At 44.9% G+C, this 23,875-nt stretch overlaps 1 protein-coding gene across 5 annotated transcripts in view; it reads right to left on the bottom strand.

The window, feature by feature from the left end:
• Positions 1-23,875, bottom strand: part of LOC144822965 (uncharacterized) — a 441,318-nt gene that overhangs the window by 52,630 nt on the left and 364,813 nt on the right. The window lies entirely within an intron of this gene.

The raw sequence follows: 23,875 nt of genomic DNA, 5'->3' as shown, positions 1-23,875 counted from the left end.
GTTTTGTATCTTTGTTCGTTTTCTTTTATTTTTTCCCTGATTTTAATAGGCAGCATTCGTGGGGCTCACCCCTTACCTGCACTATAATAGTTAAGAACACCGCCGCTTGTGCGGGCCCGGTTTCGGGGTTGCTGAGGGTTTCTCTTGCTTCCTAGCGGGCGCCATCTTGAGAAGGGCTTTGACGCTCTTCCAGCGCCATCTTGGGTGTACTGGAGGGTCGTTTTGCTCCCCACCTGGAGGGACTATTTAAGGCGGTCCTTGGGTACTGAGCACCTTGATAGAAACTATTAGCCAGGTATTGGCAGCTAGTAGCAGCTCTTGCGCAGCGTGGTGAGTGCGTTCTGTTTTTAAAAGCCCGTTTTGTATCTTTGTTCGTTTTCTTTTATTTTTTCCCTGATTTTAATAGGCAGCATTCGTGGGGCTCACCCCTTACCTGCACTATAATAGTTAAGAACACCGCCGCTTGTGCGGGCCCGGTTTCGGGGTTGCTGAGGGTTTCTCTTGCTTCCTAGCGGGCGCCATCTTGAGAAGGGCTTTGACGCTCTTCCAGCGCCATCTTGGGTGTACTGGAGGGTCGTTTTGCTCCCCACCTGGAGGGACTATTTAAACCAGTCATCCGAGCGCAGCGGGATCGCGCAGCGGGCCGGCCTCCGCTTTGCCGGAGTCTTGCCAGAGTCCTGCCCGTCTGCGCCCGTCAGCGTCTCGGTAGCGGACGGAGCTGGACGGTGGGGTGTTTAATCTTTTATTTTTGGCAGAACTTCTGTGTTGTCTTACAGATATGTTTTGCTATATCTCGGCAGATTTACTTGCTTTACGCCCCCCTCGTGGCCAATGTCATTCTATCTTCCCTGGCAGTCGGGCATCAAGGAAAGGTTGTCCGACTTGCGGTTGGCGTCTTCCAATGTCTATCGGAACTGCGCCGGACAATACTCCGGCTCCTTATCAATGCTTTCTTCTTAATACTAGATCCCTGAACTGTCACTCCCTTGATATCTGGAATTTATTACAGAATTCCAATATATCATGCCTATTTCTCACAGAGACCTGGCTGTGTGACTGCTCCGCACCTGATTTAGCCAACGCCATCCCTCCGGAATACAACATCTTTAGGAGAGATAGAACATCGGGCAGAGGAGGAGGTGTAGCTCTTGTGGTAAATAAAAACATTCCCTGCTCAACCTTCCCGGTAGAGAATATTCAGGGATGTGAAGCCCTGGGTTTCACCCTTCAGTTCTCTCCCCTCCAGGCTTGCACCGGGATTCTTTTGTATAGAACCCCGGGACCTGCAGGGCCGTTCTTCGATGAACTACAAGTAGCTCTCTCAGTCCCCTGTCTTAGATCTGAGCATTGTATTCTTCTTGGGGATCTCAATGTCCACATGGATAATACATTGGACCCCGATGCAATGAAACTTAGTGACATCACAGCTCCATTAGGATTGTCTCCGTTTCTGCAGAAACCGACGCACAATAAAGGCCATACCTTGGACCAGATTTTTTCAACAAAATCTATTACTATAACGTCTATACAACCAGTACTGTGGTCTGATCATTTTTTGATCTCCTTCTCCGTGCCTGCCGCTGCTCTTATTCGGGTGAGAGAATCAATAGAGACCACGCAAACTTCGCGCCCTTTCCATCTGCTTTCGGTGGATATGTTATCTGAGGCCCTTACCACCTTTCCATGTCCTCTTTTGGGCAATTTGGAAGAGAATCTTGGTCTCTTTCACAAATGGCTGACAGCCAGATTTGAGACCTTAATCCCCGAAAAAAAGCTTAAATCAGGTGAACGCAGAGCGTCGGCCCCATGGTTCACTCCCCAGTTAAGGGAGCAGCGGCAGGGTTGTAAAAGGGCTGAGAGAGCTTGGAGACGGGCTTATGATCCGACTGAGAAATTGAAATTTCGAGTGATAACTAAAGCCTACCACCAGTCGATCTGGAATGAGAAAAAGGCTTATTTCGAGCATCGAATTGATGAGGCTGAAAATGGCTGTAAAGAAATTTTTAAAGTTGTCCTGGATTTCACTTCTCCAGCCATCTGTACTCCATCTCATACTCATTCTGAAGTATGGATAAAACAGCTTGCAACTTTCTTCGTTAGTAAAATTACAACCATTCAAGCCTCTCTTTTCCACTCCAGCTCTCAGTCGGCTGTGGGTCCCCCATCCCCCCCTTCATTTAGGGAGGGTCTTGACCCTTCTCTTTCACAATTCCCACATCTGTGCCTTGACACTTCTCTCGAGCTTCTGTCAAGTCTGAAATCAGGCTCTCCACTGGATCCGTGCTCGGCTAAACATCTGGGGAAGGTGGCACCTGCCTTAAATGCCTTGCTGAACCCCCTTCTGAATTCTTCACTGTCAACTGGAGTGGTCCCGCAGGCATGGAAACATGCTTTGATCCTGCCATTGATCAAGAAGCCTACCTTGAACCCCCTCATCCATGCCAACTATAGGCCTATTTCCCTTCTCCCTGCCCTGGCGAAAGTGGCCGAGAGATTTGCACATCGGACGATTTCCAATTTCATCGAAGGAAGCGATCTGTTGCATGACACGCAATCTGGGTTCCGTGCAAATTTTAGCACGGAGTCGGCTCTTCTTGAGGTCACGGATGCCATCAGGGAAGTACTCGACTCTGGGGGAAGAGCCATGTTGGTAATGCTAGATTTGTCGGCGGCTTTCGACACCGTTCCTCACGATCGCCTCCTTGTGAGACTCTGGGAGAGCGGCATCTGGGGAACGGTGTGGAATTGGCTTAAATCTTTTCTGGCCGACCGCGGGCAAACGATCTGGGCGCCCCCTTTCTCCGCTGATATGGCTCCACTAGAGGTAGGGGTTCCGCAAGGTTCCATTCTTAGCCCCTTGCTATTCAACATCTTTATGGCCCCTCTGGCAGCAGTCGCGGAGTCTTTTGGCGCCCAGATCGTATCTTACGCCGATGACACCCAGCTCCTATTCACTTGTGATAGGGGCAGGTCATTCGACGGCGTACAGATCAGGGATTGCCTTGGTGCGGTCTTTGAGTGGTTCAGGTGTAATGGTTTAAAGTGCAATTCCGATAAGTCGGAGCTGCTCTTTTTTGGATGCACCTGTGAACCAGATTGGAAAGCTTGGTGGCCACAAGACTTGTTTCCTCCTGACAATGTGTCTCTCAAGGCTAAAAACTTGGGAGTGATTGTGGACAGTGAACTGTCCTTTGGGCCACATATTTCGTGCCTTTCAGGTAAATGCTTCGGCATTTTACGGATGCTGAGGAAGTTTCTTCCTCTAGTGTCTTTCCAGCATAGGAAGATTATTGTTCAGGCCTTGATCGGATCTCGACTGGACTATGCAAACGCTCTTTTTTTGGGTCTACCAAAATATCTTCTGACCCGTTTGCAAATAGTCCAGAACTCGGCAGCCCGTGCTATTTACGGGCTCCCGAGAAGAGCAGGTGCCACGGTCCTACTGAACACCTTACACTGGCTACCGATCGCTAAAAGAATTCTTTTCAAGTGCTTGACTTTTGCCTTTAAAGCTCTACAAGGCTCTGGCCCCAAGTACATAAGGAAACGCCTCTCCTGATATGTACCCAGTAGGCCTTTGAGATCATATTGTTTATCCAAAATGACAGTCCCCGCTATCAGGCGTGCAAGGATGGGAGGTCGATCTTTCCGCTACTTAGCCCCGAAGGAGTGGAATGAACTACCACTTTCTCTCAGACAGGCTCCCAGTCTCCTTGCTTTTAGAAAAGAGCTTAAAACGTGGCTTTTTACTAAATAAACTTGTTCCTCTCTCTTTTGTCTGCTTTTTAGTTGTTATGTTGCTGTCTTATTTGCTGATACTCTTCGACAAAGCGCCGGGATGCTCCTCGGAGTAGCCGAGCGCTATAGAAGAAATAAATTAACATAACATAACATAACAAGGGCTCCCTGTTGCCTCAGGGCCATGGGGTGCATGCAGGGGGGCACATGTTTCTGTGCAGGTACTGCCTTTTACGTTCCTACTGCAGTGCCTATTTCACAGGCATTGCTGTGGGACCACCAAAGAATTGCCCGCCAATGACTGTAAAAGTCATAATCTGGCAGACGGTGTGCACCCGGGTTTGGTAGTGTGGGGCAGCAGCGTGGCAGTCCCGCTACCACACCACCATATTCGTAATTGGGCCTTTGGAGTCTTTTACAGATATGTGTTATGTATACACACAATCTACTGTCAAGTAAACTAAGTTAAATGGGACACCTAAAGCTAGTCTCAGATTTTTAGCTAGCACTGCTGTGCATTTTGAGACTGGTAGGTTTGTTTTTAACTTGTAATATGAGACATGTAAGTCAGATTTGCTGTGCAATTGCTCTGCCTTGTCTGTACAGTGCTGTGTGTGTGTTCACATTTAACTGACAAGTGACCTCCATGTCATATAGGGCACTATATGGTCAGTCCTAGCTTTTTAGCCAGTAATGCTATGTATTCTTGGATGTGTAGTCTAGTTTTTAACGTATGTGGGACACTTTACGCCTGCATTTCTGTGCATTCTGAGACTTGTAGGTTTGTTTTTAACTTGTCATATGGGATATTTAAGCCATCATTGCAGTGCATTCTGCCCTGTCTGCACAGTGCTTTGCGTGTGTACATACATTGACAAGGTGTCTCATATGACATTGGGAGTGATTTGACAGCTATCTTAGCATGTTAGCCAGCAATGCTGTGCATTCTTGGGCTTGCAGTTTCGTTTTTACCTTGTATATGGGACGATTAAAGCCAGCAGTACTGTGCATTCTGTGACTTGTGGTTTTGGTGGTTAGAAATCCATGTTTGCACAGTACTGTGCATATACACATACATAGACATAGTTGTCAAGTGATCCCACTTTAAATCAGTTTTTGCTTTTTAGCCAGTAATGCTGTGCATTGTTGAACTTATAGTTTAGTTATTAAGTTGTTATATGGGACACTTCAAGCCAGCATTGCTTTGCATACAGGGAATTGTAGTTTTGGGGATTAGAAATCCCTTTGTGCACAGTGCTTTTGTATTGATTATGGGCTACACAAGTGCCATATAACATGAATAACAAACCTAACTGGCAGAAGATGCCACTCATGACGTATCGCTACTTTGCACCCGTGCAAACCTATCGTTCACTGCTGCCCATTTTCAGTTTTTTATGTTAAGTAGGCTTACTATAGTACTTAAACTGTTTTCGTTATAAAGGCTCGCACAGCCATGGAGGGGAATGAGAAGCCTCATGCAGCCAGGGTATGTTATTATAACGTTCGGGGTTTAGTGTCCAATTGATGTCCATACATGGTGCAAACAAGAGGTGCACACAGTTGTTGTCCATGTTGTTTGTGTTTTCTGAGGGAGGATTGTACTGCTAATTACTTCTCATTCTGCATCTGTTTAGTGATGGAAGCTTCCAATGCACATTACTTTTATTGCTGCATGGTATATTATGGTATAAGTATTTATATGTTTACCACCCTTTAGAAGATACTGAAGCACGTTTTCAGATACATAGCACGCTATCTACTGGAGCCATCATGCTGTGTGGGTTAGTTATGTTTTACATTATCATTTGTCATGGGAGTTAATGAGCAGGTCAGGAAGGTTAGAGCAGTATGGTGAGAGTTTGAGTCAATGATTTTATTGATTGATTGTGCTAAATCATGCTCATGAAAAAATTGTCTTTTGTGCATCAGACTTGCAGCGACGTGCAAGGCGTCATTTAATCTGGTAAAGAATCACAATTAAACAGTCGGCTTCTGACTTTGACTAAACACCATAACGCTTTGCCTCTTGAAGGGGGAATATTTTTCATCTCGTAGTTCCTATTATTTATCTGTATTCTGATATACTTCTTCTCTTGTGATTGGTTCTGCTTATGTAAAACATCAAATCAAATTCTTTTTTTTTTTTAATCAAGTTAAAATGATCATAAAAGTACAAATAAATATTTTATCATAAAATTGTACAGATTTTTGTTTTTAAAAAATTACGGACACTTCAACATAGTTCTAGAATACAAACATAAATGCATTAAAATCTTTCAAAACAACAGAAACAATTTCATTTACACGCAATCCTCTTCCTTTTCCTTAACGATGATGCTATTGAGTGGCATACCAAAGGGTCAGGTAATGATTTTAAAAAGTAGAGTGCCACCCGACACTGTTTAAAATTACCTTTATCTAAAATTCGTTGTAAGTATTCATTTCTTTCTTTCTTATATAGCCTGCAGAATAAAACTAAATGCAATTTGGTTTGGGACGACAGGTTATCACAAGGGCATGCACTAAGCTCGGAATTATTATATGTTTTTTCCGGATACTCTAGCGTAAGAGGGATCAAGTTAGTGCGGAACCTGAGTAATATGAATCTATGTTGGGTCCTGTTTACATTCGCTAGATAGGAGAATCCCGCTTCTATTAATGGTGGATTAAGGCTGTATATACGGGCGGTGTATTTCTCTTTTTGCTGTTCTCTGCGCTCGGACTCAGATGTTAGCAGGAACCTGTTGGCAACCTTCTGCTTAGAGACCTTCTTTCTGGTCAATGGACCTGTAAATAATTATTGGAGGCCAATCTCCCTTAGCACTGTCTCTACACAACTAAGCCACCTAGACCTTTTCCACTTATCCATAGTTGAACAACATTTTATTACTGATTGAGTTAGTGGCACTGAATCTCTTCTCTATATTGAGTGCAAAAGAGGAGTGGGGTTAGTTGTATGTAATCTGAAATATAGGGCAAACCTAGTTCCGTGTGGATAATACTATTTGCAATAGACGAAGGGAGACCCACTATGGATTTAAAAAATGTATTTTCAATCGTTTGTAGTGGTGTTGATGCCACCACACCCAAACTCCAGCTCCACAGGTCGCTGCTGACTTTACTCTTGCCTGGTATATTTTTTTTATCGGTAATAGAAGTTTAGCACCCAGTTTTCTAGCAAAGGATTTTACAGCATTTATACCCCTCTCCATCACCATCTTTCTCCCTTCCATCAGTTTTGCCAATGTCAGATCTTTATCGAAAAGAAACCCCAAATTTGGGAAAGAGTCCACTACCTCTATTTTTTCCGCTTTTGCATAAAATTGCGGGATTTTTTCTCTTTTTGTTGTCCCAGCTGCTATTATGAACGACTTGTTAGATTCACATTCAAACAGAGTGAGTCCATAAATCTGACATTCGCGGTTATCAGCCTTTGTAGCCCGAGGCCTGTTCTGGCAATTAGCAAGGCGTCATCCGTATAAGCCAGTATTGGTAGCATATGGTTGTGCTTCCTCAACTCCATTTGTGTATATGGAGAAAAGAAATGGGGCCAATACGCATCCCTGGCTTACTCCTTTGGAGATTTTAAAAGAACCAGTACAGTCTCCATTTTTGGTGTAGCGCTCTGATGCAGTCGCAGTTACACACGAATGCCTGATAAATTGTAATATGGCTAGTTCTACCCCCATCATCTCGATTATGTTCTAAAGCTTATCATGGACCACGCAATCAAACACAGCGCTCAGGTCCATGAATGCCATGTAGATTATCCCATCCTTCATTCAGGTATACTTTTCTATGGTCAATGCTAAATTCAGGCATTGATCCACAGTGCCCCTTCCCTGCTGGAATCCATATTGGGCATGGATTAAGATGTTATTCTCCTGTGCCCATCCCACTAATCTAGATAGGAGAAGGCGGCCAATAAGCTTTGACGTGCTATCCAGCAAGGATATTGGTCTATAGTTCTTTAGGTTGGTCCTCTCACCTTTTTTGTGAATGGGTACAATGACCCCTGATGACCATGAGGGAGGAGGGCCCACCAGGGCTATACTATTCAGGACGTTCATCAGGAGTGGTATCCACAGGTCTGGGTTTTCATGAAAAAAGTAAATTGGGACACGGTCCGGTCTTGGGGCCTTTCCCGGACTACATGAATCTAGCCCTGCTTTAACTTCTAAAAAAGAGAACAATAAAGAGTCTGGGCGTTTTTCCTGCGCTGCCACCTGTTAGGATGGGATATCAGAATTAGAGGAACAAATATTCTCAAATAGGAGACCCAAGCTCCTCTTCGACATTTGTATCTGTAGTTGGGTCACTAGGGGCTTTGTAAAAAGGTGCATTAACTAGCTTTCAGTATTCACGGCTATTGCCTGAGATGACTGCCTTGTTTAAGTTGCCCGATAAATCCTCTCTGATTTTCTTTTCTCTTTCTTTGCGCGATAATTCATATGAGGCCCGCAATGTTCTTGTCTGATCCTGACTTCCAGTTCTGGCCTTTAGGGCATATAACAGGGCCTTTAGTGCTTTTGTGCACAGTGAGTCAAACCAGCCTCTGCCTTTTTCTTTATTTTGTGCTTTTGTTCTGGTAAGGGCCGATTTTATATATCCTAGGATGTCGCAGAAAGCTCTGACAACCTCCCCTGCATCCGCTTCTGGATCCAAACACAATTGTATGTTATCTTGTGTATTTGATATGATTTCTGGAATCATCTTGATTTTGTCTATATGTGCCCATTTTAACGGAACCCTGTTTTTCCTTACCACAATTGGTGTTTCAACAGGGGTGCGCCTTTGCTTCTCCCGTGTTGATATTTTCAACTCTATTGAAACTATAGCGTGGTCACAAAAAGTTGTGAAGGAGTTCCCTATCTTGATGACCCTTGCGCTAAGAGGAGGGGTTAAAAGTATGTAATCAATCATGGACTCAACCCCATCACATTGTAGCCTCTTCCTCATTTGCTTTGGAAGGTAATGGGCAACATTGGCTCTCATCAAGAGTTTGGGTGTTAGTACTTTTTGCTAGTTGGACCCTGCGGCTCCATGCCCATCAACTCAGGTGTTAGGCTAGACCTGGTCTGTACATTTCCATTTGGTTCTGGTCAGAAAAAGCCAGGTCTTCCCTATTTTCCTTAATTCCAGGTGGTTATCTATGGCTTATATGCTTGCCAGAAATGTGTTCCATGGTTTGGCAATATAGTCTGAGAAAGAGGTACCACCACCCTTCGTTTTCTTTTTGTAATGTGGTATGATCACAAAAACTTGCTTTCTGGAAGTGTCACTTGAAAACTGTCCCCTTTCTGTGTATTGCATTGTGAGTAATGTGTAGTATTTCGAATGTAGATCTTCTAGCGACTGGTAGCCAGTGAAGGGTCCTTAGGACAGGAGATGTGGGTTATTTTTTGGAACAGAAGCGTGCATTGCTCCTTGCTTATGACTCTGCGTCGGTTTGAATAAGATGCACTTGGACAGCTGTTCATAATGGAATATGTGTTTTCTGACAGAGGCTTACATTGCTGCTTCCATCCTGTGATGCATCTTTTCTGTAAGCGTGGCTTGCACTGCTCTTTGCTTCCAGTGCTATATCTCTTTTCATGAGAGGCTTGTGCATACGTTGCTTATGCTATTCTTGTTTAGAGTGGGACACTTGCAATGCTCTATGCTTCCCTTGCTGTATCTCTATTGTGGGGTAGGCATCTGCAGTGACATACACTAGTTTTAAGGAACTTCCACAGATCCTGCACATGCTGTTTCAGTTGTATTAGGAAGGCTTGGACTGCTGCTCACAGTGCTATACCTGTTTGCATGTGAGTGTGTTTCTTCACAGAAGCTGCTCACGCTGCATGTTTTCTGTGTGAGGAAAGCTTGAACTCAAGACTCAAGTACGAATATAAACTGGATGGGAGTGGAATGTTTATTTACTAACCTTTGTACGTCTATTGCATGTTTGGCTGTAAGCCATTAAAATGCAGCCCTCTGCCACAGTGTGCACAACATGGATCACAGCAAGGGAAATGTGTTTCAAAGGCAAAATGAAACACCATTAAGCACTCCCAGTTTTGTCAGGCATTCCTGTACCTTGGTCCCTTTATCTAAGTCCACACAAAATTGGTGAATGAGAGAGCGAGGATTCAAACGGAGGATTCCTGGGTCCTAAAGCTACTCATCTAAATGGTATTTCTTTACCAGTGCCATAGTAATGCCACCACACCAGGTAGACTATCGTGCTATGATAAAGTACAATTCAGAACTAAATAAGACAAGAAAGGAAACCTGATTTGTAATACATGGGTGAAGGTAATAATAGGGACGGTTTAGTTCCTGTATTTTTTAAGGACTTTCTTTGTTTCTTCCCCTCCATTATAAAATTACTCGAGGGAGACCCTTTGCTTAAACGATGTTTGTTTTGTGAGGTCGGGGACACTGCCAATTTGCATCCCAACTCCTGTTGTGTAAATTACATTTATATCTGCTTGGCTGTCACTATGGGATAGCATCAATAAAACTTTTATTGATATCTGATATGTACAGGGGCGTAGGAGACACTAAAATTCTGGGGGGGACAGGGACAACCTTGTGGACTTCCCAGTGACACTATACAAATCACCGCCCGTTAAACAAATACAATCGCATACTTTCGAAGTGAAATATCAAGAAAAGCAGGCATGTTGTCACAGTTTGCATGTATGCTTGTTTGTTATTTCATATAGTAATCAGACCAAATGTTAAAAAAACATGTATATGAATCTTGCATCTTCATGCACCAAGCAAACAAAGGTCACGGACTTAGGGTGGGGGCGTCGTGTTTGCAAGTGCATTATGGTTTGAAAAATACCTGCTGCTGCATTCCTGGTCTCCAGCAATTTTCAGGCAACAATAAAAATGTGAAGATAACTTTGGTGATTAATGTCCTTTATTGAGAGAGATCGGAGGTTTGTCTAGTGGAAGTTTTGACTCTTGGTAAGGTAGCCACAGTGGGGTAATATGTCTGCGCAAAGAACGTGTACCACCCAGATCACAAAATGCATATCATGTAAATAGGTCAGTGAGTTACTGCCTTTGTCTGAGAGATTCTTTTGGTATTTGCAGTTTATACGTTAAAATCCTAACATAGAACAGTGAGCTATTAACCGTCATCAAAGAGCTGCATGAAAACTTCAAGGTATAGATTAGAACGTTATGATTTTTCCCCAGTCTTTCCTTATCCTAATGTTAGAAAATGGGTTCATTAGGATAGAAATCAATTCTGATTATTAAAGAGAATCCCACAACCATGGTGTTATGTTTTAAATTCTGAGTTTGTGTTTCTTTAGTGTTGCAAAGCCATCCTCTGCCCTGGGCCTTCTCCAACGTTTTGCTGACTGGTACTGGTGGTACCTGACTGACCCTGGCCTCTGCCTGAACAGTGTTATTCTGAAAGAGACACCTAAAGATACTGTGAAAACACCTACATACACTAGGGTGCACTATGGGTTAGGGTACCCCTATGATTGGCATGGCCACCCCTAAAAGGCCCTAGTACATAATAGGGCAGGGGGATAAGAACTACCTTTAAGTCCCTAGAATATAATAGGGCATGGCAGTTTTGAGGCCAGTAGCCCTTTCTGCATTTGCATGTGTGCACTGCTGAAGCCTGGGGTCAGTTTACAAGTAGCCCTGTGTTGTAGGACTGCTTTTAAAATGAAAATTGTGCCCAAACTCGACTTTTCGGTTTGGGGAACTTGCAAATTGATCAACTACAATGCTGGGGCAAAAATAAGTTACGTGGAAAAATGTTTTCCACTTAACTATGGCTGCGTCATATTTGCCACATAATATATCATCTGCTGCATAATCTAACGATTTGACCAAAAACAATTTTGTTGCTCAAACGGATCAAAAATTACTAAGAGAAATGTGACTTATGTTGCTGTGAAGTGTAGGGCCCTTTGCAAAGGTTGACTGGTCACCTTTCCCACTGCTGCATTTTTATGTTACACAGGTACTAATGAGCAAAAGCTTTGCAGAGGCTGTTAGTATGTATAAATATGTCAAAATAATAAAGTATCATAAAATGCACTGCATTACACTGCAGCCTTTTTATTGTTGCATAATTTAGTCAACACTGCAACATCTTTTTGGCCTCCATTGCTGCATAACTCCAGTGGCCCGAAAGAAGGCTGCACATGTTAAAAGTGTTTGTGCATGAAGCAGAGACCATGAAGTTTGCAAACTTAGAAGCTGATTACGATGGCAGGAGGACTTCAGTCCATCCGCCATCGAATCGGGGAATGGGACCACTGGCCTTCAAGGTGGTGGCCCCACGATAGACATTACAATGTGACCGTCACTATGGCGTTCCCAGTGCCTATCTTTTACAGTGTAGCAGGTGCTGCTGGCTGCATCATCCGCCGCAATGTGAAAAAGGACATGTTACATATATCACTGCACTACGTGGCAGGCACAATCAGGTGCCTGCCACATGGTGCAGTGATATGTAGGGGGGCATCCTAGATATCCCCTGGGTCCCATGTCTGGGGGCTGAGGGGACAGGGGCCTGCTACGGGCCCCCAATGTCCCTTTCCACCAACTTTTCCATGGTCGGGTGAACGGCCATGGATAGGCTGGCGGGTAAGGGGTATCGTAATCCCTACTGTGGTGGCTGGTAGGCACCACCAGCATTGTAGGAACCACAAGCTCCTCCGCCGCACGGGCGGGCTCAAGGCGCCAGATGGGTGTGTGGCGGTGGTCTTTCCGACCACCAGGGAACCACCCGCCATTGTAATATTGCTGGCGGTAATGCAGTTAACGATGGCGGTGGAACTACCACTGACGGGGAGACGGGGCAGTCCCACCTCCATTTTAATCACCCCATAAGTTTGGTGTGCATGCAAATCCTTCATTACTGATCGCTGGTGAGTTGCACCACTACTGCTAAAAAAGGCCAATGGAGGTACAAATGGGTGCGGTGTACTGGCCTCAAGGATCTTGTGACCTCAGTGACAGTCACTGTTGATGGTGTGTCTAGGGTGTGCATCTTTGTATGCCTGCTCGCAAGACTGGAGGTGAACTGCAGTATGGATTGTGGTGGACAGGCCTTCAAGGTTAACTCACACTTGCCGCCATTAGGGTCCACCTACGGGTGCTAAGACACCAGGGCTTCTAAGGTCTATCGGGCATTCTAAGGTGTAGCATCGGAATGAGCCTTGTCAGAAGTGTGGTCTGGTGGACTGGTCATGAAGGCTGAAATGGTGCTCAAGTTCCAAATTCAGCAGCTCTGGCCAGAGTGCCATATCCTCTCCCACATTGAACACCATACTGCCCCACTGAGAGAAACTTGCACTGCCTTAAGCTACAACTCAATTGTGCTGCAACTAAATTTAAAGTATGCACTAGACAACAGTAAAATGCTGCCTGAAAAAAACAAATAACACCCTGGAAAAAGCAAACACTCATAAGGAATGCAAGAATAGGCAAAGCATGTGAAATGTAATCAGGAACAACATGGTTACCTTAACAGTTTTAAACTCATTATTCAGAAATCAGTAAGTGATTTTGCCTGTAAATTTCAGGACATGGCTACAGGACCAGTCAGGAAGGGACCCGTTTCAATATCCATTGCTTATATCCTTTTAAAATGTAAGCAGTTTGGTTTAAAAAAGACCACATCCCCGAACACAGAGCTGCAGTACACAAACTAAAATAATTAAAACAGTTGAAAACGATCATACTAAACGTTTCTACTCCACTCCTCAACCAGGTATTGCAGTCCCTATAGGGATGGTGCACTTCCCCACCCTGGGAAAACAATGTTCTTCAAAGAAAGAAGAAAAAAAGAAAGTAGCGCTTTCACTGGCAAACTCTGTAAAGTGGTGCTAATGTGTGTGGGTGTGAATAACAATCTGGCCTGTCTGCTGACAACTCTGTATCGCTTTATTTAGGTATTTAATATTTTTTTCTCTCCGTCCTAAGGTTTTTCTTTGGAATTATAAAACCATCAGCTAATGGGGACATTTCCAGCCAAAGTGTTCTTCTTATTTTGGATCCATTTCACAGAGAGGCAAGAGAGAGAACGTAAGAGCTGTCTCGAAATCAGAACTTAACGAGGAGGAAGACAGAGACAGAAAGAGATAGAGGAAAAAGAAAGAGAGAGGGGGAGGAGGGCCGCTGCCAGAGGCAGATCAGGACTCAGGAGAAGTTGACACTGTGCTTGCCTTCTCTGGGCATGAAAGAAAAGAGACAGAGTTGTCTTCCTTCTCTAACCTTCCCAGGACGCCGAGCCTTCCTGCAGCATAACAAAGGGCAGAGGGCAGGGGTCCTCTTTGACTCCGGGCAGGTCAAGTACAGGGCCATTAGGTAGCGCTTTCGGGCGCTAATGGCTCTGTCAATAACAGAAGGGAGAGGGGAAATTCTTTTATCCCTGTGTCCCCCCCACTTTAAAATCTGGGGGGATATATCCCCCTCGTTCCCCACACTTCCTACGCCCATGCATATGTAGGTGCAGGACTGAAGTGCCAAAACACGACAGGAAGCAAGTTGATTGTACATGTTCAGTGTACCTTGCAGCAAATTCAACAGCTGGATTGCCACCTGTGCCGACACCCTGGCCCCCTCAATCGAAGCAAAGCCACAAGATCCAGAACTCAGGCCAGCTTGTACAAGGAAGATCTCAGGATGACGAAATGCCACTGCAAACAATTGGAGCGCAGATGGAGAATGAGCCAAGACATAATGGACAAAAACACCTTTGAGGCGCCCTGAGGTGCTACCACTAACAGATCCGGAACACCAAGCTGACCTCATCAACGCCAGCACTGACATCAGCAAAGAGATCTTCACCACCGTGAAAGACTGGACCTCACCTGGGGTCACCTCCAACAGCATCACCAACTCACAGGATTTCTGCAACAAGATGACCTCCATATACAGCAACTTCAACCCTCAACTGAACCCCAGAGATCTTGCACTTTATCTCCCTGACTCGACCAAAGACGCAACCTTGACCTGATGGCCCACCATCATCACAGACGAGATGGCCGTAACCATAAAGTCAATCAACTCCAGACTGTCTTCTGACACTTGCCCCCATCCGGAGCTTAATTTGTAAAACAAAAATAATAAATACATGCCCAGGCTCTTGTCAGCTTGCACCACACATTGCCCCTACCATGTTGCAAATGATAGTAACAACACAGCTCCTAACAATCACACTCCTACAAGTGTGACCATTGGGACTATTCCAGGCCCCTAAAGCTTTAAGAAGGGCTTGGGCGGCAGGTAATAGAATTTTTGAAATATCTTTTTATAAGGTTCCAGCAAAAGAGAAAATAGCATTACAGTTACATTAATACATCACAATTATTCCTTACAGAATCTGGTAGATACAACTCCTCTTCCCCATTAGTTATCGCAGAACTAATTCACCTTCATTGTTCCTTTCACCTCACTCAGTAGCACTTGTGGTAGCCAGGGACTGGACCGTCTCTCTCAAGGCGGCCATGCAGGGATACCCTCTATATGCATTCCATTTGTCCCATATTTTCCCCATTTCCTTGGGCACCCCCACTCACATAAACGGATTTCTCAGCCTCCATACACCAGTCCATGTCCCTTTTCCAGTCTCGTATGGTCGGCAGGGCTTCTGATCCCCATTGGCTGGCTATGTTTCGCTACCATCAAACCCAGGGTGACCCAGGTCTGATCTGCTCGTCCCAGATCTGAGTCCTTCCACACAGTCCATATGCAGCCCTTTGGCAGAGGGTATTAATATTTCTCCCAGTTTCTCGGAGATGCAGGATATTGTGGCTTTCCAGTAGTCCTGGAATCTATGGCATGCCCACAGGATATGGAGAATGACCCTTCCTCCCAACAACCTCTGTGACAGAGTGCGTCAGTTTTCCTACCCTTTTTAAGCAGTGTATTTCAGGAAATGTATGCTCTGTCGAGGATTTTGAGCTGGATCAGTCTGTAGTGGGCCCGAATGGCCACTTCTCTTGGGATGCCAAGGCTTCCAGCCAGTCTTCCTCCTGTAGGTCACTAATGTCATGTCCCCATCGGTCTCTAAAAGTTATCAGAGAAGTTACTAATGAGTTTTTGATACGCGAGGGATATCGCTTTGCAAGTTAAATGTTCTTCCAGGAGTCTGCATTACAGTGGTGATGATTCAGGTATGGACTCCCCCAGGCACCACTGCTCTTAGTGGCATGTCGGATCTGTAGATAGCGGAAAAACTCAGTTTTGGGCCAATTCATTAGATTTTTGTAATTGTTCAAATGGTATCATTTCCAGCCCCGTATGCAGGTCTCCCACCCTCGAGATCCCTATCAGGTACCATTTATCAAATCCTGCTCTCATCCTCATTGTGCCCAGTTGTTACGAATCCCATAGGGGGGTTGCTTTGGTAATTTTATTCTTTCATCCCAGCTTGGTGAGGGTCGAGTGCCACAAACCAACCGTAAGTGCCGTGGGCCCCTCCAGCGAGAGATGCTTTGGATCTTTATGAAGGGGACCGCCATGGGGTGTCCTTATGCCCCGGAGATGGCGGTCCTCTTCATGGCCCTGTACGAGGAGCGTTTCGTGTTCCATAACAATCCATTCATTGACAACATAGTAACGTGGTATCGGTACATCGACGATATCTGGTGCCAATAGAGGGGCTCAGAAGAAACATTGAGTCATTTCCACGAATGGTTAAACTTGAGACATCCAGACATCAAGTTCACTGTCACATCTAGTAAAACTTGCCTCACATTTTTGGACGTGGAAGTTTTCCCAGAGGACCACAAACTATTCACAACACTACACCGCAAAGAGACAGACAAAAACACAACTCTCCATTATTCCAGCTATCATCCCAAAAACCTACGAGCCAATCTCCCCTATAGCCAAATGCTTAGGATCAGGAGGAACTGTGCAAGAAAAGATGACTTTGTAGCAAATGCTGAAATAATGAGTAACCAATTAAAAACAAGAGGTTATCCGGGCAAACTGTTAAAACATTCGATTAAACGTGCTTGGTATACACCTAGAGAGGAATTACTGATCAAAAAACAAAAAGAGCCCACTGACAGGTTAGTATGTGTGTCAACATATGGTCCACATACAAACAAATTTAAGTCTATCATTCTAAAAAACTGGCATTTGATTGCCGGGTCTGAAATACCTTTAGAAAAACCACTGTTTGCTCTTAAGAAGAATAAGAGCATAGAACAACAGATTGTGCGAGCAGATTTAGGAAAAAGTCAAGTTAAAACTGACCTACGCACGCTATGGAGACTGAAACCTGTAGAAGGCCACCATAAATGTGGCACGTGTGTGTCCTGTCCCAACACGATAGAAGGAACAGTATTCCAACATAACAACATCAAATGGACACACAAAGAATTCACTAATTGCAAAAGCCGCAACTTAGTGTATGCCATAATCTGCCCTTGTCCAAAATTGTACATAGGCAAGACGACCCAACAAATAAACCAAAGGGTAACACAGCATCGTTCTAGAATAAAGCAAAACATAGTAACAGCCCCGATGGTACAACATTTTCATCAATGTGGACACAGTGAAAAGGATTTTAAATGGACTGTATTGTCCGGGATAAAGATTCCCCCACGAGGAGGAGATGTAGAGGGTTTGTTAATGCAAAAGGAAGCATACTTGATACTGAAGTTCAACTGCGTGACCGATGGGATGAACGAACTTTCAGAATTTCAAAGAAATATTTACTGAGTCCTCTGATAGCAACACCGGCACAGAAAAGAATGCGCGCACGCGCAGGTACAGCAGACATGAAACTAATTAATCCACATCCCCAAAATAATGCGATCGCCCCCAGCTCCCAAAATAAAAAACTCCCCCCTTCCTCCCCCACCTCAATTTTGATTATAAGGTACGAAACAGACAGGACCACAAGTCCCACAAACGCCCACGAGAATAATCACGTGACTCCAAAGGCGTGGTGATCGTTTACATACAGCAACGCCACTGCCGAACGCTCACTAGAAGGAGCGTTAAATCGATCAGTATACCGAAGAAAGCAAGGTGAGCAATTGATAAAAATGCAGTGCCCCATTCTGACCTCGTAACCTCAGACGCATAAGATTAATGTCAACCCTCAATTGTTTTTCAGTAAAACAAGAATGAAGGCGGGCCGCCAATGCCCAAAATGAAGAAACGTCGTTAGGCTCCATAAACCATTACTGCTCACACAAGTAAGAACCTGTCACTTTGCAACTTAGCCTAAAAGAGCACGAACTTAAAATGAATGACATAGTCATCTTGTCAACTTGTGATTTATTTCAAAAACAGAGGGGTGAAGTCGCCATACTGTCACAAACGTAGGAGTGGCCAATGCATGAGCTCATCGCACTCATCAATCACAAGTAAGTCCTGAGAAGGCACATTACTTTCGTAGGGATGCCCTCGTTTAAATGTTTACGGACCAAAATTAATCCCCTTTCGTTCACACCTCATAGGTAGTGAAAAAAGAAGATAACTTTGGAATACATGTTAGGAGCGGCGCTGGACTAAGAAGGTAAAATCCAGGCGCTCAAAAGTTAGAGTATAACAATTTTGAAAGAAAAAGGTGAAGGCACTAATAGTGTATTTTTAACTTGTTAGGTACCCAGGTTCGCCCTGAGGAAAAACCCGAAAGATTGGACCAGGTTTGGAAACGCGTCGGCTTTTCCAGAGCATATTCAGTGCTCCGTCACCAAGGGTTGAAAATAGAGACAGGGTGTCCGTGTCGGACACATCAGTTCAAAACTGTCCCACGGTGACAAGCAGTCCTCAAAAAGACTCAGAAATAATATTGAGACAGGACTGAAGTCTAATTGACTCTGGTGTACCTTTACAATATGTTTTGTACAATTTAATTTGTTGCATTTGAATAATTTTTTGTATTTTGAATGGTGTATTTGTTGTTTGCACAAAATGATTTAATGTCACAAATGTATAATCAAATATTGATCGTGTTTGGAACCTCATGTAAGGTATGAAGTAATGACTTATATGGCTCTAACATATTGAAATCATGTATGAGCTTTGCAAGTAAATACAAGCTCATTTCTTGCTGACAAGTAAAAAATACAGCATAAAACTGAGACCAGGCAATCGTGTTTTCCTAGTATATATATGTCCAGCCTGGCTCTGAGGACAAACCCTACCTGTGTATAACTTGGATCTTTATAGAGCACCTGCAGATACCCTCTCGGCTGGAGATTTAATCGGTCAATCTTAAAGGCAGGTTCCGAGAGCGGTTGGTGGACCCATCGATTTATTGTTACTTATTGGGCCACCATATAGTAGGTCTGTATGTGGGGCAATGCCATTCCCCCTCATACCAGCTACGGGTCAACTTGATGAGTGCAATTCTTTGGGATACCCCGTCCCATAGGAGCGTTCGGATCGCACTATCTATTGAATTAAAATATGCCTCAGGAACTGGGAATGGTGTGTTAAATAAGGCTGCCTTACCCAAAAGGGACAGGGGCAGGGCCTGCCAGTGTTGGGCTTCATTTTGGAGTCGAGTCAAAGGGCCTTGTATATTTCAGGTTTGAATCCAGGCTGGGTCAGTAGTTACATAGACGCCTAATTATTAAAATCCCTCCGTCAGTATCTGTGCTTCATATTCCAGGGGAAGGGAGGGCCTTTGGCCACGGAGAACAAATACCATCAATTTCGACCAGTTAATTGTGTACCCTGAGTATCTACTAAAAGTGTCGAAAATGTTTAATATTCTCATGATAGAGGAATGAGGAGATGCGACATACAGGAGGACATCATCTACATATAGCGATATTTTGTCTTACCACTCCTCTGTCCAACGAAGACCTCTTATTATTTGGTACCTGCGGATACAGGTTGCCACTGGCTTTAGCATTGGTGCAAATATTAAGGCGGATAGAGGGCAACCCTGCCTTGTGCACCGCCACAGAGGGAACATTCTTGATGTCTTCCCATTGACCCCCACTTGCGCTAGGGGCCTTTTGTACTTTGAGACCTATTGAGGACAGGAAGCGCGGTCCAAAACCCATTCGTCTAAGCACTGCAAACATATAGGGCCATTCAATGGTGTCAAAAGCCATGCGTGTGTCCAGGGAGAGAACCGTACGTCCTCCTGGACCCTATGGGCATGTCCCAACACCCCATGTAAGCGCCTGAGGTTCAAAGCGGTGCAACGTCCTGGCATAAAGCCTGATTGATCCGGATAGACTAAGGAAGTGAGCACTGGAAGCAACCTAAGGCTAATAATTTTGCTAGGATTTCTGTCTCCACTTTTGATTAGTGAAATGGGTCGTTATGAGGCAAATTGGTCTCTAAACTTACCATCTTTGTGGATCACTACTTTGGTCCCTAGTCTTTGATCTGTCGGTAGCTTGCCTGTGTTCTGCTTTCCGCAAACATCGTCAGGAGATGTGGAACCATTGAGGGTGCTGTGAGCTTATACAGTTCTATGGGGATACCGTCTGGGCCCAACACCTTGCCTGAGTTTAGGGCTCTGACAGCCTGCATTACCTCTTCCTCAGTAATTCCAGCATCTAGAAGCTGCTTTTCTTCCACCGTCAAGAAAGGGAGGGAAATATTTGCCAGGCACTCGAAGGAGTTCTGTTCCGTAGCCCTCATTCCCAAGGAGTAAATTGCTGAGTAATAATCTGCGAAGGCCTCGGCAATCTCTACGGGGTCTCGGAGGACCGCCCGGTATCTAGAGTGATAGATGCCACCCACCGGTTTGATCTCTCCCACTGGTCGAGCCATGCAAGCAGTTTTCCTGTTTTATCGCCAATATCATACACTTGGTGTTGTGTTGCCTTAATTTTATTTCTGGCCTCCTCCGTCACCCAATTTTTATAGTCTTGTTGTTTGATTTTTAATGTACGTTGCAGGCTATCATCCTCCCTTTCTACTATCTTAAGTTCGAGGTCAGCCGTGTTTGGATGGGGTTTGGGGCCTTGGATGGTAAGCGGTCCAGACACTTGCATCCCGTCATATTAAAATCGCCTCCCATAAAGAGGCGTCCCATTAGGAGTTCCAGCATCAAGGCCCCCAAGTCTGTCAAAGTTGAGTTTTTCACAGTCGGAGGAAATTATATCAAAAATATATTTATCACCTCTCCTGCTCAGGTCCCCAATAGTGCTGCATACCTCCCCAGTATATCAGACCAAGTCTTTTCAATTATCAGGAGGAAATTATTCTTTAGAAGAATCCCCATGCCCCTGGATCCTGATGTGTACCCTACATGCATTTTCATTTCATACCCACATTGGTTGAGAGTGATACAGCTGTTTTCCATAAGGTGGGTTTCTTGCAGCAATACCACATCTGGGGATGGTCTTTTGATATGTTGCAGTACTATACCCCATTTGATCTTATTACCTATCCCATTTACATTCCAGGTCATTAACTTAAGGTCCATCCGAAATTACCCTGTCATGCAGCCGCTAGTTTTTGTGCTATTTGAGTCCTGCTTTGTAACTTTACCGGATATGTACCCTCATGAGTCCTTCCCAAAGTGTTAGTGTGAACTGCTATATTTGGGTCCTGTTTATAGATATTCCCTGCTCTTCTTGTTATACCTGAAAAGATCCATAGCAAACATGCTAAAACATATTGAAAACTCCCCCTCCCTACCCTCCCCAGATCCATCCCTCACCCGGCATCCCTGACGAAGCCCCAATTGACCGCCCCCCAACTCAGGAGAGTGCCTGTCGACCCAACCCAACTTAAAAAACATAGGGAACGTGTGCCTGCCTTCCAACTCCCCCCCTTTTGTCCCTGAGCTATGTCCCTCTGTACAGAAGGTGGATTGTATGCAATCAGAGAGTAGTACTTGTCCCTAGTTTCGGGCCCATAGGCCTTTAAGTCTTCTCGTCTTTGTGCCACTATTTTAAGAGCGGAGAATGTTGGGCCACTGTATTTGTGAACTGTTCGGTCATGCAATGGGCGCGGGACTTCCCACCCCATTCTCCCAGCGTTTAGCCAGAAGATCGCATTCCAGCCAGTTCATGACTCTCAACCCAGTTGTGTGCCCTCTGTTGGGTGGGCTCCTGGTACCTTTGCTGTTCCACTAAACCTCCCACATTGGGCCTTCGCCCCAGAGCTCTCCACTGTCCTCCATCCGTCAAGCTGTTCCCACTCTACCTCTGGTGTTGTAAAGAACCATTCTTACCTTCTGCTTTCACCCTTAGCGGGGAAGAGCATAGAATACTTCCCCCCTTTGTCTCTGAGTGCTTTCTTTACTGCTATGAAACTACATCTCATTCCCTGAGTCTTAAGGGTAAAGTCCAGAAAGAAAGTGACCTGTGTCTTTTCGAATAGAACTGGTGGGGGCAGTGCCGGCATTTTGAAGTATCACATCCCAGTCTCTATAGTTAAAGAGACACACTATGATGGGCCTCTGTGGTGCTCCTGGCTTGGGCCGCCCACCCAGTACCTGAAGGCCCTCTCCACGGAAATTAATTTTGATAGTCCCTTTTATTGAAGATGCTGCTGAATAAGATTTTCAACAAATAGACTGGTCGCCTAACCCTCTGCGAATTCTGGGATCCCAAGAATTCTGACGTTGTTGCGCCGCGACCGTCCTTCTTGATCTTCCAGTTTGGCCTCTAGGCTGGAGTTATTTGCTTTAATATCCTTCATTTTGGCCTTGCGCACTGAAGTATCCTGTAGTAAGGTATTAGTGGTGTTTTTGACTTCTTGCACTCTCGCAACCATATTGCGCAAGTCTACTCGAATCAGCGACACTTCCGTTGAGACAGAATCTAGCTAGTGCTCCAAGGCTGTTTGCACCCCTTGGATTTCAGCCATGATGTCCCAGAGGGAGAGAGGATCGCCATTGGAGGCTGACATGGAGTCAGGGGGCGGAAACTCCTGAAGGTTTTCCTGAGCCTCCGTGCCTGCCGGGGGAGCACATCTGTCCAGGTAGGTCTGGTGACTAGCCTTCATATTACCCCCCCCTCTGTCATTTTGGGAGTGCCGCCTCCGATCAGTGTGGGATTTGAGTCTGTGTGAACACTGAGGAAACCTCTGCTGCCAGCCAGGATTCACCTAGGTAATCCCTGCGGCCTGCCAGGTGGTGCCTCGGCGCTCTAGTTCTGTCCTCCACTTCCCACAGGGTATTATGATCACTCTTTGTTTCCTGCTTTCCTCCCCCGGTTGGTAGCTTCTTGGTCTATTAATGCTGCAACATCTCAGTCTCTGGCCCGCCTCAATGAGTCAGCTCTATGTCTCCCGGGGACAAACCCTGTGTCCCAAGTTAACTTCAGCCCAGGCCTGCTTTGGGTCACCATTGAGCACTTTATGTCCTCCCCGGCCTACATTTCCCCCGACTGGCGTCTTTTCCTGTAGACAGTCTCTTGCTGTCCAGTCGTGCACAGGGTGTGATGGTCACCCGAGTGCTGGTTCGGCAGTCAGTTCGGCAGAGGATCACTGAGCTCACTCTGAGGTTCCTGCCCAGCTGTCCTCGCTGCCTCTTTCCGTTCACGCCTCCTTTCATCTGGTGCTGTCTTAGGAGACCGTTGTTACTCTGAAAATTTATGCCAGGGCATCAATGGGAAGACCGGCCGCACTACCGTAGTTCACCCGGGCGGTCCAAAAACTGCCTGTTAATGTCCCTGCAGCTGCTCTCACTTTTCTGTGACCCCTTTTCGCCTTCTGCAGTGAGTTTTATTCAGATTTCTAGCGGACCCGGAGGGTTGAGTCGCGGAGCCGCTTCAGGCAGCGGCCATCTTTGCTCATTGGCAAGTCATGCGCCTTGGTAATAATCATTTTTAATGTATACTGAATTAATTATTAACTGTTATTATTAACAGCACCACTTTGTAGCAGACTATCACAAGCACTGGTGTTTTATGTTTTGTTATTATTAAACAATTTTGGATTACTATTTGTAATGTGAGAAATTACTTAATAACAACAAAAATAAAAATATCTATGCAGCATATCATAAATGAATACACTGTAAACAGGATCCCGTACTGTTTTCTGAATGAATAAGACATGAAAGCAAACATATTTTCTAATATAGAGGAGAAGGTAACTTTCATTTGCTTCTACCTTTTCCTTTTCTAGTGCAATTTATTAAAGACAGATAGTGTTTAATCACATGCTTTGCTAAGTGAAAAAGTCAACCATATGCTTTTAGTTTTTTTTTATTAAGAAA

This window comes from Lissotriton helveticus, chromosome 3_1 (genome assembly GCF_964261635.1).
Source record: "Lissotriton helveticus chromosome 3_1, aLisHel1.1, whole genome shotgun sequence".
NCBI lineage: Eukaryota > Metazoa > Chordata > Amphibia > Caudata > Salamandridae > Lissotriton > Lissotriton helveticus.
The sequence above is the reverse complement of the archived record's forward strand: the minus strand, read 5'-3'. Positions and strand labels throughout refer to the sequence as shown.